Genomic DNA, 12,124 nt, shown 5'->3' with positions numbered 1-12,124 from the left:
ACTTCGGTGTTGACATGAATGTCAATTATATGGTCATTTTTATAAATTTCATGTAAACAAAACTTTGAATTTTTGAAAAAAATAAGGATTTTCTTATCCCAGGAGTATATTACCTTAGCCGTTTTTGACACAACTTATTTGATTTTTCGGTCCTTTATGTAGATGGGGTGTCTAAATTATAATCCATAGATTTTTTTAATAATCGCCAAAATGTAGTTCATATCATGCTTTTAAAAAAATAGTAATAAAAGAATGGGTCACGGTGCTTTTTTTCACGCTTCACGGTGTTTTAAATGATGAGATTTTGTATTGATTATGCATGGCAAACCCAATTTTCTGCAATAAAGCGTAAACTACACCATATAATTTTCAGATAACATATAAGAAGATTGCTTTAATAGTATGCTTTCAGTTAAGAAGAAGAAAAAAATTGGTCACCGGACCTGTTTTCTTGCTACATTTAAAGTAAATTCCTAACACATGCTATTGTTAAAATACCTTAATCTGAATTATCTTCCCTTGCATTTGAGTTGCCTCCCCTTATGTGGCAAACCTTTGGGGGGGATAATTAATAAACTCATCATAGATACATGAACTAAATTTTGTTTATACGCCAGACGCGTGTTCCGTCTACAAAAGACTTATCAGTAAAGCTCGAATCAAACAAAAGTTTTTTTGTTTTTTGTAAAATACAACCATGAATATGACAAATCACCATTGGTCTTTTTCTATATTGAACTGAAAATTCTTACACAAGAATTACCTACTTCTCTAAAAATTTGCACATTCTATTTAAGATCTAGACCTTGTTTTCTGATATTTCCAAATCTAAGATGGAGCAAGACATCTTATCTACCTTAATGCTTTTCAACTTTTTACTTGTTTGGCTTTTTAAGTTTTGATCTGAGCGTCAATGATGAGTCTTCTGTAGACGAAACGCAAGTCTGGCGTATTAAATTATAATCCTGGTACCTTTGATAACTATGTCATTGGAAATCGGTATTTTGTTGTTTGATAGTTTTATTGATAAACCTTTTTCCATTGATATGTATTCTGATTTAAATGGTAGAAGTAGAACTATTATTTTGATATCACTGAGAAGTTCTTAATATTAGATTAGGCGTTTAAGATGACAAACAATTACAATTTAAAACGTAGCATCCGTTGTACGGAATATTACTGAATAATAAGCTATGAAAGTGTGTATCTGATTTGGAAGGTAAGTTTCTATAATTTATTGTTGCGTAGATATCTGGCTCAGTATGTTGCACCCTAGTGAGTATAATATCTCTGCATACAGTCAAAGGATAAAAGTGAGTTACCACTAAAAAATGTCCTTTTATTTCAGCTAAAATCTATATTTTTATCAAAAAATATTAGCAAACTTTTATGATATGACCAATTTATATTAAATGTCTGAAGTGTTATTGTTAATTTGGCTATAACTTTCGTGAGGGTCTTTTTAGCTCACCTGGCCCAAATGGCCAAGTGAGCTTTTCTCATCACTTGGCGTCCGTCGTCCGTCGACTGTAAACTTTTAGAAAAATCTTCTCCTCTTATTATATATTATTATTAAGGGAGATAAACTGTAAACAGCAAAAATGTTCATCAAAGTAAGATCTACAAATAAGTTTAATGACCAAAATAGTCAATTGACCCCCTAAGGAGTTATAGCCCTTTTTAGTTAATTTTTAACAATTTTTGTAAATCTTAGTAATCTTTTAGAGAAATCTTCTCCTCTGAAACTACTGGGCCAAATTTAACCAAACTTAGCCACAATCATCATTGGGGTATCTAGTTTGAAAATTGTGTCCGGTGACCCGGCATACCAACCAAGATGGCGGCTACGGCTAAAAAAAGAACATTGGGGTAAAATACAGTTTTTGGCTTATAACTAAAAAACCATAGCATTTAGAGCAAAACTGACAGGAGTAAAAGTGTTTATTAGGTCAAGATCTATCTGCCCTGAAATTTTCAGATAAATCAGACAACCCGTTGTTAGATTGCTGTCCCTGAATTGATAATTTTAAGGAAATTTTGCGGTTTTGGGTTATTATCTTGAATATTATTATAGATAGAGATAAACTGTAAACAGCAAAAATGTTCAGCAAAGTAAGATCTTCAAATAAGTTTTATGACCAAAATGGCCAAAATGACCAAAATGACACCCTAAGGAGTTATAGCCCTTTTAAGTAATTTTTTAACAATTTTCGTAAAATTTGAAAATTTTCACTTACATTTCCACTGAAGCTATTGGGCCAAGTTCATTATAGATAGAGATAATTGTAAGCAGCAAGAATGTTTAGAAAAGTAAGATCTACAACCACATCCCCATCACCAAAACACAATTTTGTCATAAATCCATCAGTCTCCTTTGTTTAATATTCACATAGACCAAGGTGAGCGACACAGGCTCTTTGGAGCCTCTAGTTTTATTTTCTAATGGGTTAAACACAAATGCTAATATTTTAGATTTAAATTTAGCTAGAATGTATAGCAAACGTTTTTAAAAAACAATTTCTCTGTGTTCACCACGTCAGAACATAAAATAGTTGTTAAAGGTACAAGGATTATAATTTAGTACGCCAGACGCACGTTTCGTCTACATAAGAGTCATCAGTGACGCTCATATCAAAATAGTTCTAAAGGTAAACAAGTACAAAGTTGAAGAGCATTGAGGATCCAAATTTCCAAAAAGTTGTGTCAAATACGGCTAAGGTAATATATGCCTGGTATAAGAAAATTCTTAGTTTTTTGAAAAATTCAAAAGTTTTGTAAGCAGGAAATTTATAAAAATGACCTCATAATTGATATACACGTCAACACCGAAGTGCTGACTACCGAGCTGGTGATACCCTCGGGAACGAAACGTCCACCAGCCTGAGACCTCGACCCAGTGGTGTAAATAGTTATCAAAGGTACAAGGATTATAATTAAGTACGCCAGACGCGCGTTTCGTCTACATAAGAATCATCAGTGATGCTCATATCAAAATAGTATAAAGCCAAAAAAGTACAAAGTTGAAGAGCATTGGGGATCCAAATTTCCAAATCGTTGTTCCAAATACGGTTAAGGTAGCCTATGACAGGGATAAGAAATTCTTAGTTTTTCGAAAAATCTAAAGTTTTGTAAGCAGGAAATTTATAAAATGAGCCTTAATAATATCATTGTCAAACGAGTAATTAGAATTTGAACTTTTCTACATAATATGGTATTTATTCAACATGGTAAAGCATCAATCGTCAGTTGAAACACATTTATCAAACCGCTCACCTTCTCTTGGCAGAGACGTTTAGATAAAGAAGAGCACCATAGTTGACAGGGAAAAAGTCGATTTGTCTTCCTAGGACATTTATCTGCCTATGGACATAAGATGATGTCGTATGAGTGCTAATTATACAACTCGTCATCCAAGTCATATATATGAATACACACACACACACACACAGAAAGAATTATTCTATAAAGAAATATTTTTTTTCACTTTTAATGGAAAACCATTTATTGTGAAAAGCATGTTTTTATTTTACTTAATTGGACAATGTTTTTAAAGAGCCAATGACGAAATGAGAAGTAACAACCAGAAGAAAATTCTGTTCAAGATTTTACTACTGCTAGTATTTCTATGGTTAGTTGAAACATTCATAAGAACAGCCACACCAAAACATCGTGGACCATTTCCAGATTTTCTTTACGAAGAGAGAGAGACTTTTGGTCGAGTGATAACTAGGGACGTGCGAGGGTGGGTAATTGACGAATACCTTTGTGATGGTAAAATTACTGACGACTTTGTCTTAGCTCATCTAAACAATCCACCAAATACTCCAATCTACGTTTATCCAATGGAAATTGATGAATATGTGTCAAGCGACATTATCATGACAGGTCAATATGAATCGCAAAATGTTGAAACAATAATACATTACATGAAACATTTTCCTAATGCTGTTTTCTTGGACTTGGGTGCATTTGTTGGATCGTACTCGATTGCTATAGCAGCTCTTGGATATAAAGTCATAGCAGTCGAATGTTTGAAATCAAGTGTAAAGCGATTGTATGCCTCGATGGAAAAAGCAGGAGTAAGTGATAGGATGTCTATTATACACAATGCTATATCAGATATTCACGAAAGAGCTGTAGTTGAAACAATGCCGGGCAATGTTGGATTAACTTATGTTGTTCAAGGCAAATCTGAAGGCACTGAAACCGTAGATGTAATTATTCTTGATGATTTCTTAGAAATATTTCAGTTTAAACAAGCAATTATAAAAATGGATGTTTACCAATATGAAGATATGGTTTTAAATGGAGCAAACAAATTCTTTAAACAAGTTAATGTTGAAGCAGTATTGATGGAATTTGTTCACCATCGTGCAGATACATTTGACAATGACGGCAAATTCATAATTAATTTTATGGAGTCACATGGTTTTGAGCCAGATGTACCGGCGAATATTAAACAGGATTATAAAAAATGGACAAAGTCTGAAATTTTATTTAAGAGAAGTTAGCCGTTTAGTTAAACCCTTATTTCAGATACAACTCAATAAACTAGTGTGCAAATGATTCTTTTGAGTTTGAAAAGCATATGAAAGAAAACCACATTGAAAAAAGTATATTTTTTTTAAACCACTTTGCTAAAATATCATATATTGAAAGTTGTCATGCATGTTAAGCAAAATAAACTAGAACCTATTGTATAATTTTGATCAACATACAATAACTAGATATGCTTTGCTTTCAATTAAGAACTTATATTGTACATATATTGTTATGTAGTTTTAACATTAAAAGTTAGAGTATTGAGTGTACATTTCATTTTCAGAAATGACTTAATGTGATTAGATTAGGTTCGCCGGCATTTTAATTAAAAAGGTATGCTCTGAAAAAATGAAAATCTTATTTTTCAGGGAATAACATTGTTTTATAGCTTTTCGTATTACGATCTTCCCAAAAAGGTAATGAATAACGAACGAAAGAATCATAAGATCGTGTACATATAAAATATAACCTTTATACGAATATAAGTATGAAAGTAAGTACTGGTTATGTTTTTTTGTGACGTGAAGAGTGTACACTGGTCGTACGTATTTAGTTTTCAGCTATCCGAGGGTGCTGATTTGTGCCGGCATCACTGTTCACAATTGTTCAACCATGGTGTGTTTGAACTGTTTTGAATATAATAAGACTGGGTCAGACAGTCTTTCTATAGTCACTCGTTCGCCATTCATTTTCAAACGATAACACAATCTATTCTTTCAACAGATTCTTAACAAAGGTAATATTAATATCCTGGTTTACCTATCAAACAAGTTAACTTATTCCTATGAGCACCAATTGTGCTCCATGAAAATGCGGCATGCTCTCCTGTATTTTTATACAGTGTACGGCCAAACTCAGTTAAGAGCTGCATAATGTAACTGATGAATTCAGAATAACATACCGTTGATGTTTGTCGTTAACTGGTTAAGGATTCAATAAATATGATACAAAAAAAAATTCTGAAAGGAAGTTACTTAATTTAAACAGCAACAGTTTATTTGGCTATATCTATAGAAAATCTATTAAAACAGATATTCTTTTTTTACATTAAGCATTTTGATAGAAACAGTATATATAACTAAAATCAGTATAGAAGGTAAATTGGCAAAAATACCGAACTACAAAGAAAATCATAAACGCAAATCCCTTATCAAATTGCAAAATCAAATCCTCAGAACATCAAATAAATGGAAGACAACTGTCACTTTCCCGACTTGGTACACACATTTCATTATGTGGAAAATGGTTGACTGAATCAGGTTTATAGCTTACAAAAAAGTAAAATAACAAAAATACCGAAAAATCCCAAAAAGAAATCCCTAATCAAACAGCAAAATCAAAGTTTTGGCACATCAATGGAATAGATAACAACTATTATATTTCTCAATTGGTACAGAAATGTTTGTAGTATGTAGAAAATGGTGGATTGAACCAGTTTTTATAGCTAGATCCTTATCTGTATGACAGACGCATTTTATACCATTATATCGACAACAATGTGTAAGAAGAAAAACAAACAAATAAATACAATTGTTAAAAATTAGGGTACAGCAGTTAACATTGTGTTATGATCTTCATCGATACAAAAACAAGAAAATTTTCAACTGATATATCTTCAAAACAAAATATTCTTAACATTTATCAATTTGACACTGTTAATTTAACTCATCATATATACCAGGACCAAATTTAGTATATACGCCAGACGCGCGTTTCGTCTACAAAAGTAATAAGATCTATAAATACTTAGTATTGGATTTATCGATACACCATTCATTGATTTTCATGCTGTATCTGACATTCTTTTCATTTACATAAGGCTGAACACGAATAATTGGCTCATGAGTTTAATTGAAGGTTCATAAATTAATATTATTGCAATACAGCTTTGAACAAATATGGTCCTACATTTCACCGATACTTAGAATTCGGCTTGTACAACATCATGTTTTTCTCAAAAAATATTAAAAAGGAGATGTGGTATGATTTCCAATGGGACGACTATCCACCAAATTTCAAATGAAAAGGATTAAGGCAATTATAGGGACCCGTCAACAATGAAAAAATCATACCGCAAAGTCGGCTACAAAGGCCCGGACATGAAAAATATGAAACAATTCAACTGATAACAGCTATTCGATACAAGGTTGTAGCGGTGGAATTTTTTAAATGAAGTGTAAAACGAGTGTATGTCTCGATGAAAGAGGCAGGAGTAAGTGGTGGGATGTCCATTATACACAATACTGTATCATACAATCTTTTTCTTTTAATGGCTGAATACGACTATAATTCATGCAAAACCAATCTCTAGCGAATGGATGAAATTGATTGTCTCATGAATACGGATTAAATAAGGTAGAATTATTTACGTGCAAGTGAATAATTCATCGACGATGTTTCTTTGCTTTTTTAGACAAAATTTAACCAAGTTAGTTATTTCACTTTTAAATAATGATTATACTAAACTAAATCAAATTCTATTTTGTTCGTAGGTCGTAGCTAATGAAATTTTAACAATATACACACTATATAATAGCGAGCTCGAGAACTTTTTCGATATGTGAAAAAGTGCTCAAAGGAGTACAAAATCGATCCAGAATCCAGACTGTTGGAATGTTTGTGCTATAAAATATTTAACCAAGGGCATCATATTTCAGATTTTTTGTTATTTTCACTTGTTATATTTATGCATTTATTTCATAGTTTTTAGAGGTATATATAAAACTGTTCGAACTTGTCAGTTGTTTCAGAATTGTTCGAACTCGCAAGTTGAAAACGTCATGGCAAAAATTGAAGAAAAAAAAAACATCAAAAAGAAACAATTTAGCCTTAAAACTTTTTTGATTCAAGCGTCACTGATTAGTCTTTTGAAGACGAAACGCGCGTCTGGCGTAAATATCAATAATTTAATCCTGGTATCTATGATGAGTTTCTTTGCAACCACTGGGTCGATGCAACTGCTGGTGGAGATTTATTTCCCTTAGGGAATCACAAGTCCAGTAGTCAGCACTTCTGTGTTGACTTGTGTTATCATTGATATGTTCATAATTATAAATTAGCTGTTAATAAAACTTTAAATTTAAATTTTGAAAATTTAAGACTTTTCTACCTCATTAATAAACTACCTTAGCTGTATATGGCAAAACTTTTAGGAAATTTTGGTCCTCAATGCTCTTTAACTTCGTACTTTATTTGGCCTTTAAAACATTTTTTGATTCAAGTGTCACTGATGAGTCTTTTGAAGACAAAACGTGCGTCCGGCGTAAATGTATTTTTTTTTTACTCCAGGTATCTTTGATGAGTTTATTTACAGATCACAACATTGAATAATGCAGACTGAGCAACACATATCCCATCAGAAGCCTGTGTGATATCAGATGATTCAGAATCAATGTCAATGTTTCTTTAGACTTTTATAAAGTATAAGTAAGTAAGTAAATTATTTATCAAAGTGACATGTGTAAATATGTACAAATTATAAACATACAATATATGAAAAAATATTTATACACCCGACCCAATGGACCTTTAAATCATCTCAGATGAAATTAAATAATTATACAAGAGTGCACATGCTGAAATGTCTCGCCTTCTTAACTAATCATTGATAGTATGTTGATAGACCTAAATATAAAGCTTTATTACAAATTAACTGTCACATAAACTCAACATTAAACAAGAAAACAAAACATTGATCAATGAACCATGAAAATTTGGTCAATGTCAGATGAACCATGCCAGGCAGACATGTACAGCTAAAAATTCTTCGATACAACAAATAAAGTTGACTTATTGCTTATACATTAAGAAAAACACACCAAATCACAAACACTTAACACTAAGCAATGGACCGTGGAAATGGTCAAATAAAAACTGTGTAACAGACACATAGATCATAAAATATTTCCATACACCAAATATAGTTGACCTAATGCATAAAGTATTAGAATATAGACCAAAACTCAAAAACTTTATTTTGACCACTGAACCATGAAAATGAGGTCAAGGTCAGATGAAACCTGACAGTTTGACATGTACACCTTACAGTCCTTCTATACACCGAATATACTAGACCTATTGTTTAAAGTATCTGAGATATGGACTTGACCACCAAAACTTAACCTTGTTCACTGAACCATGAAAATTAGGTCAAGGACATTGAACATGTGACTGACGGAAAATTCGTAACATGAGACATCTATGTACAAAGTATGAAGCATCCAGGTCTTCTACCTTCTAAAATATAAAGCTTTTAATAAGTTAGTTAACGCCGCCTCCGGATCACTATTCCTATGTCGAGCTTTCTGCAACAAAAGTTGCAGGCTCGACAAAAACAAGTATATCACGTTCTTGAATATAACAAATTAAGTATGATAAGGTTTAAAACTTTCCACCTTTTGAGAAGACCAAAAACTTCATATTTAGTCAGTTTCTAAAATCTTTCTGATTTTGAGAATAATTTGGAAAAAAAGTTTTACATTGCAGCTTTTTTCTTAGGAAATGTTGGCAAAAATAATTCTGTTCATGCACAAGAGAAGGTGCCTCACGTTGACATGAAAAATCCAAACAACATATTATGCTAGAACCAGAGAGAAATAATGTTTCTGCTAGAACTGAATTCCTAGTAGTTTCAGGGGTATATGATCGAATTTTGTAGATGTCAATGCTCTCGGTGAAGACGTTTTGTTTGTTTAAATATTTTAACAGAGCCACATACTGCAAAAGATTCAAATAAGAAAAAAATGTCTTTTCATTTTTATTGAGTTATCATGTGTGTAACTTGTTGTTGATCTTTATGTCTTGATCTCATTGTTTTATATAAGTACTTGGCTTATATCAAGATTGTTTTGTGTGATGAGGCAATTCATATTTATTGTTAAATCATAATGCTCAGTTCAAAATAATTGAGTTCTGTTTTTTTTTATATTCCAAATTAGCATAGGATGTTTCCTTTACCAAATATTTCAATAAAATATTTATATCATATAATGGAAATGACAATCAATGACTGAGAAAGGTAAAAACATTGGGGGTAAGGAAAAATGTTAAGCATTAAGTTCAATTATCATAGATGGCACCAACTGTGTTGTAAAGAGAATATCAAATACAGAGAAAAATGTACTTAGTGAAAAGAACTCATGAAAGAGGAAAGCAGACAGAATTGTGGCTAAATCATGATGGGCCTCTTAAATTTTCTTTGAAGTGACTTACAACAAAACAAGAACGTATAAGCTATGTCATTTTTTTTTATTTTTCATATTTCAGGAGTTTATCTCAACACAAATAAATACCTAAATCATATTTGTGACAATTCTCTGTTGTATAAAATAAATATCATAACAAAAAGCAGATACATTTTTTTTTAAAACAAAAATTAATTTGTTATGCTTCTTTGCTCATGCTGCAACTATCACATTTAACTATAGAAACTTTTTGTTCCAGTATTTGTATCTTAAACTATTAATAAAAATTTATTAATGATTCCATTAGACATAACTACATAAGACAAAAGCAAGATAATGTTTTACAAATGAAAATATCAACCACCAAAACCTACTATGACACAAAATACTGTTGATTCATTTATTTACCTGTGTGTCAATTTTTCTGGATTGAGGAACAAATTGTGTTTAAATGGTTATTTGCATGGTTTGGACAAAGTCTGCATACAAGCTTGTAGAAAATTTGTATTCCATTGAACATTGAAATTCGTAGTTCATCTTTATCACCGATTTCCAGGACAATTGGTGTCTAAGGAATAATAATAAATCCACAATAAAAAACTATATCTAGGAATGTTCAGTGACAATAAACAGAAATAATAGAATGATTAACATGTCAATTACACATTATATTATAAATGGAATGTTTATATCATAAATTCACCAACATAATATTCTACAACAGTCTGTCAATCTTAAATATAGACTTAAAAATAGATGTAACGCTGATCTACTACTGTAAAATAATCATACAATCTATAGAATTACAAATATAAAATATATAAACAAATGTTTGAGACAGAACCTCAAGGGAATGATCATAACAAAAATTGTTACTACTGCAAATATATCACATTATTAATCAACAAAGCACCTAGTAATTGAATTCAATATGGACGGACACAATTATCTATGAAATATAATAAAATCAGCCTTATTTCACATCATGCTTATTAATTGTAGTTGAAAGGACTGCAGTAAGTCAAAACAATACAAGGATATACAATATTGTCCTTTTCCTTCCTTCTGCAGTATTTTTTTGTCATTAGGATTAACACTTTTGTGTTCCATCATGAATATAACCCTGTTATCTCTTTACAATTAATATAAATGTTTGTATTTATGTACAATTAAAATGTGCAAAAAATCTACATTAAACAGACTTTTTGGTTGGTTGGTAGAGTTTTGAATGGTAGTCATGAATTGCAATTATTTCAGTGAAATTATTCAAAACTTATGTATATGTTGTGTACAAATTGTAATGTTGTACAAATTATAATTTGTAGAGAATTTTTGTACAAGTTATAAGTGTTTAATGACCTGCTGAACAAAAATGGATGATGCAAACACAGTCTGTTACACCGCATATTTCTGTCAATTTTTCACAACTTCATGATACAGTCTAATACTGAGCATTGATTCAAAAACATTATAAGACCTCACAAAGATTATGTATAGATATGAATATGGTATAAGAAAAAAATAAGATTAGAATTTAAACCATTCAGGTATCCTTATTTCCAGTTTGAAGGCAAGAAGAATAGCTCTAAATGTTAGGTTGAAGTATATTTATTTGAATTTACAACATTACACTGGTACATTTTGTAAGATAAACTGTATCACTTGTTGCAAGAAGGTATGTGTCAAAAAACTTATAACTTGTACAAAAACCCTGTTCAAATTTTAATTTGTACAAACTTACATCTTGTACACAACATATATATTCAAAGTGTAGCACTACTCCCTCCAACCTTGTAAACAAAATATACATGAAGAAAATAGGTGTTTTATTATAATAATTAATTGACATTTGTGTTCTTTACAAATTTTATTCAATTGTTCCCGAAATTAGTTTTCATTGTTAATCTGAACAAAAGCTCACACACTTCATTCACAGCATAACTTTTAATTATTTAAAAAATTATCAATAACTGTATCAGGATTTTTCTAATTCTTGGCAAATTTTCTGGGCAAAATATCCCTTATAAATAGAGGTATTGATATTAAGCCATTTTGGAAAAAAGTCTTCATCCCATTTATAATCTCTAAAAAATTTCAATGCCATTTGCAACCAGTCTTCTCAAATAAAATGGAGTCATTATAGGAATTCATACACCATAAAGAACTTTTTTCATGAATTGACCAAGATGAAAAGCCTTATTACACCAAATGTCATTACATTGGGTAGTATTTGTTTTGGAAAAGAACTGCTGTTCTTCCCTATGTTCATGTTACAATATAATTCAGCTACTGTGAAAGTACTTTAATTCGTTGGTATCAATTTTCGTGGTTTGAGCAATATTTACATGTTCGTGGGTTTTTAAATTCGTGGATTTTAATTTAAAAAAAAACTAAAAAAT

The sequence above is a fragment of the Mytilus trossulus genome, chromosome 14, assembly GCF_036588685.1.
Source record: "Mytilus trossulus isolate FHL-02 chromosome 14, PNRI_Mtr1.1.1.hap1, whole genome shotgun sequence".
Lineage (NCBI taxonomy): Eukaryota > Metazoa > Mollusca > Bivalvia > Mytilida > Mytilidae > Mytilus > Mytilus trossulus.
Note: the sequence above shows the minus strand (reverse complement) of the source record.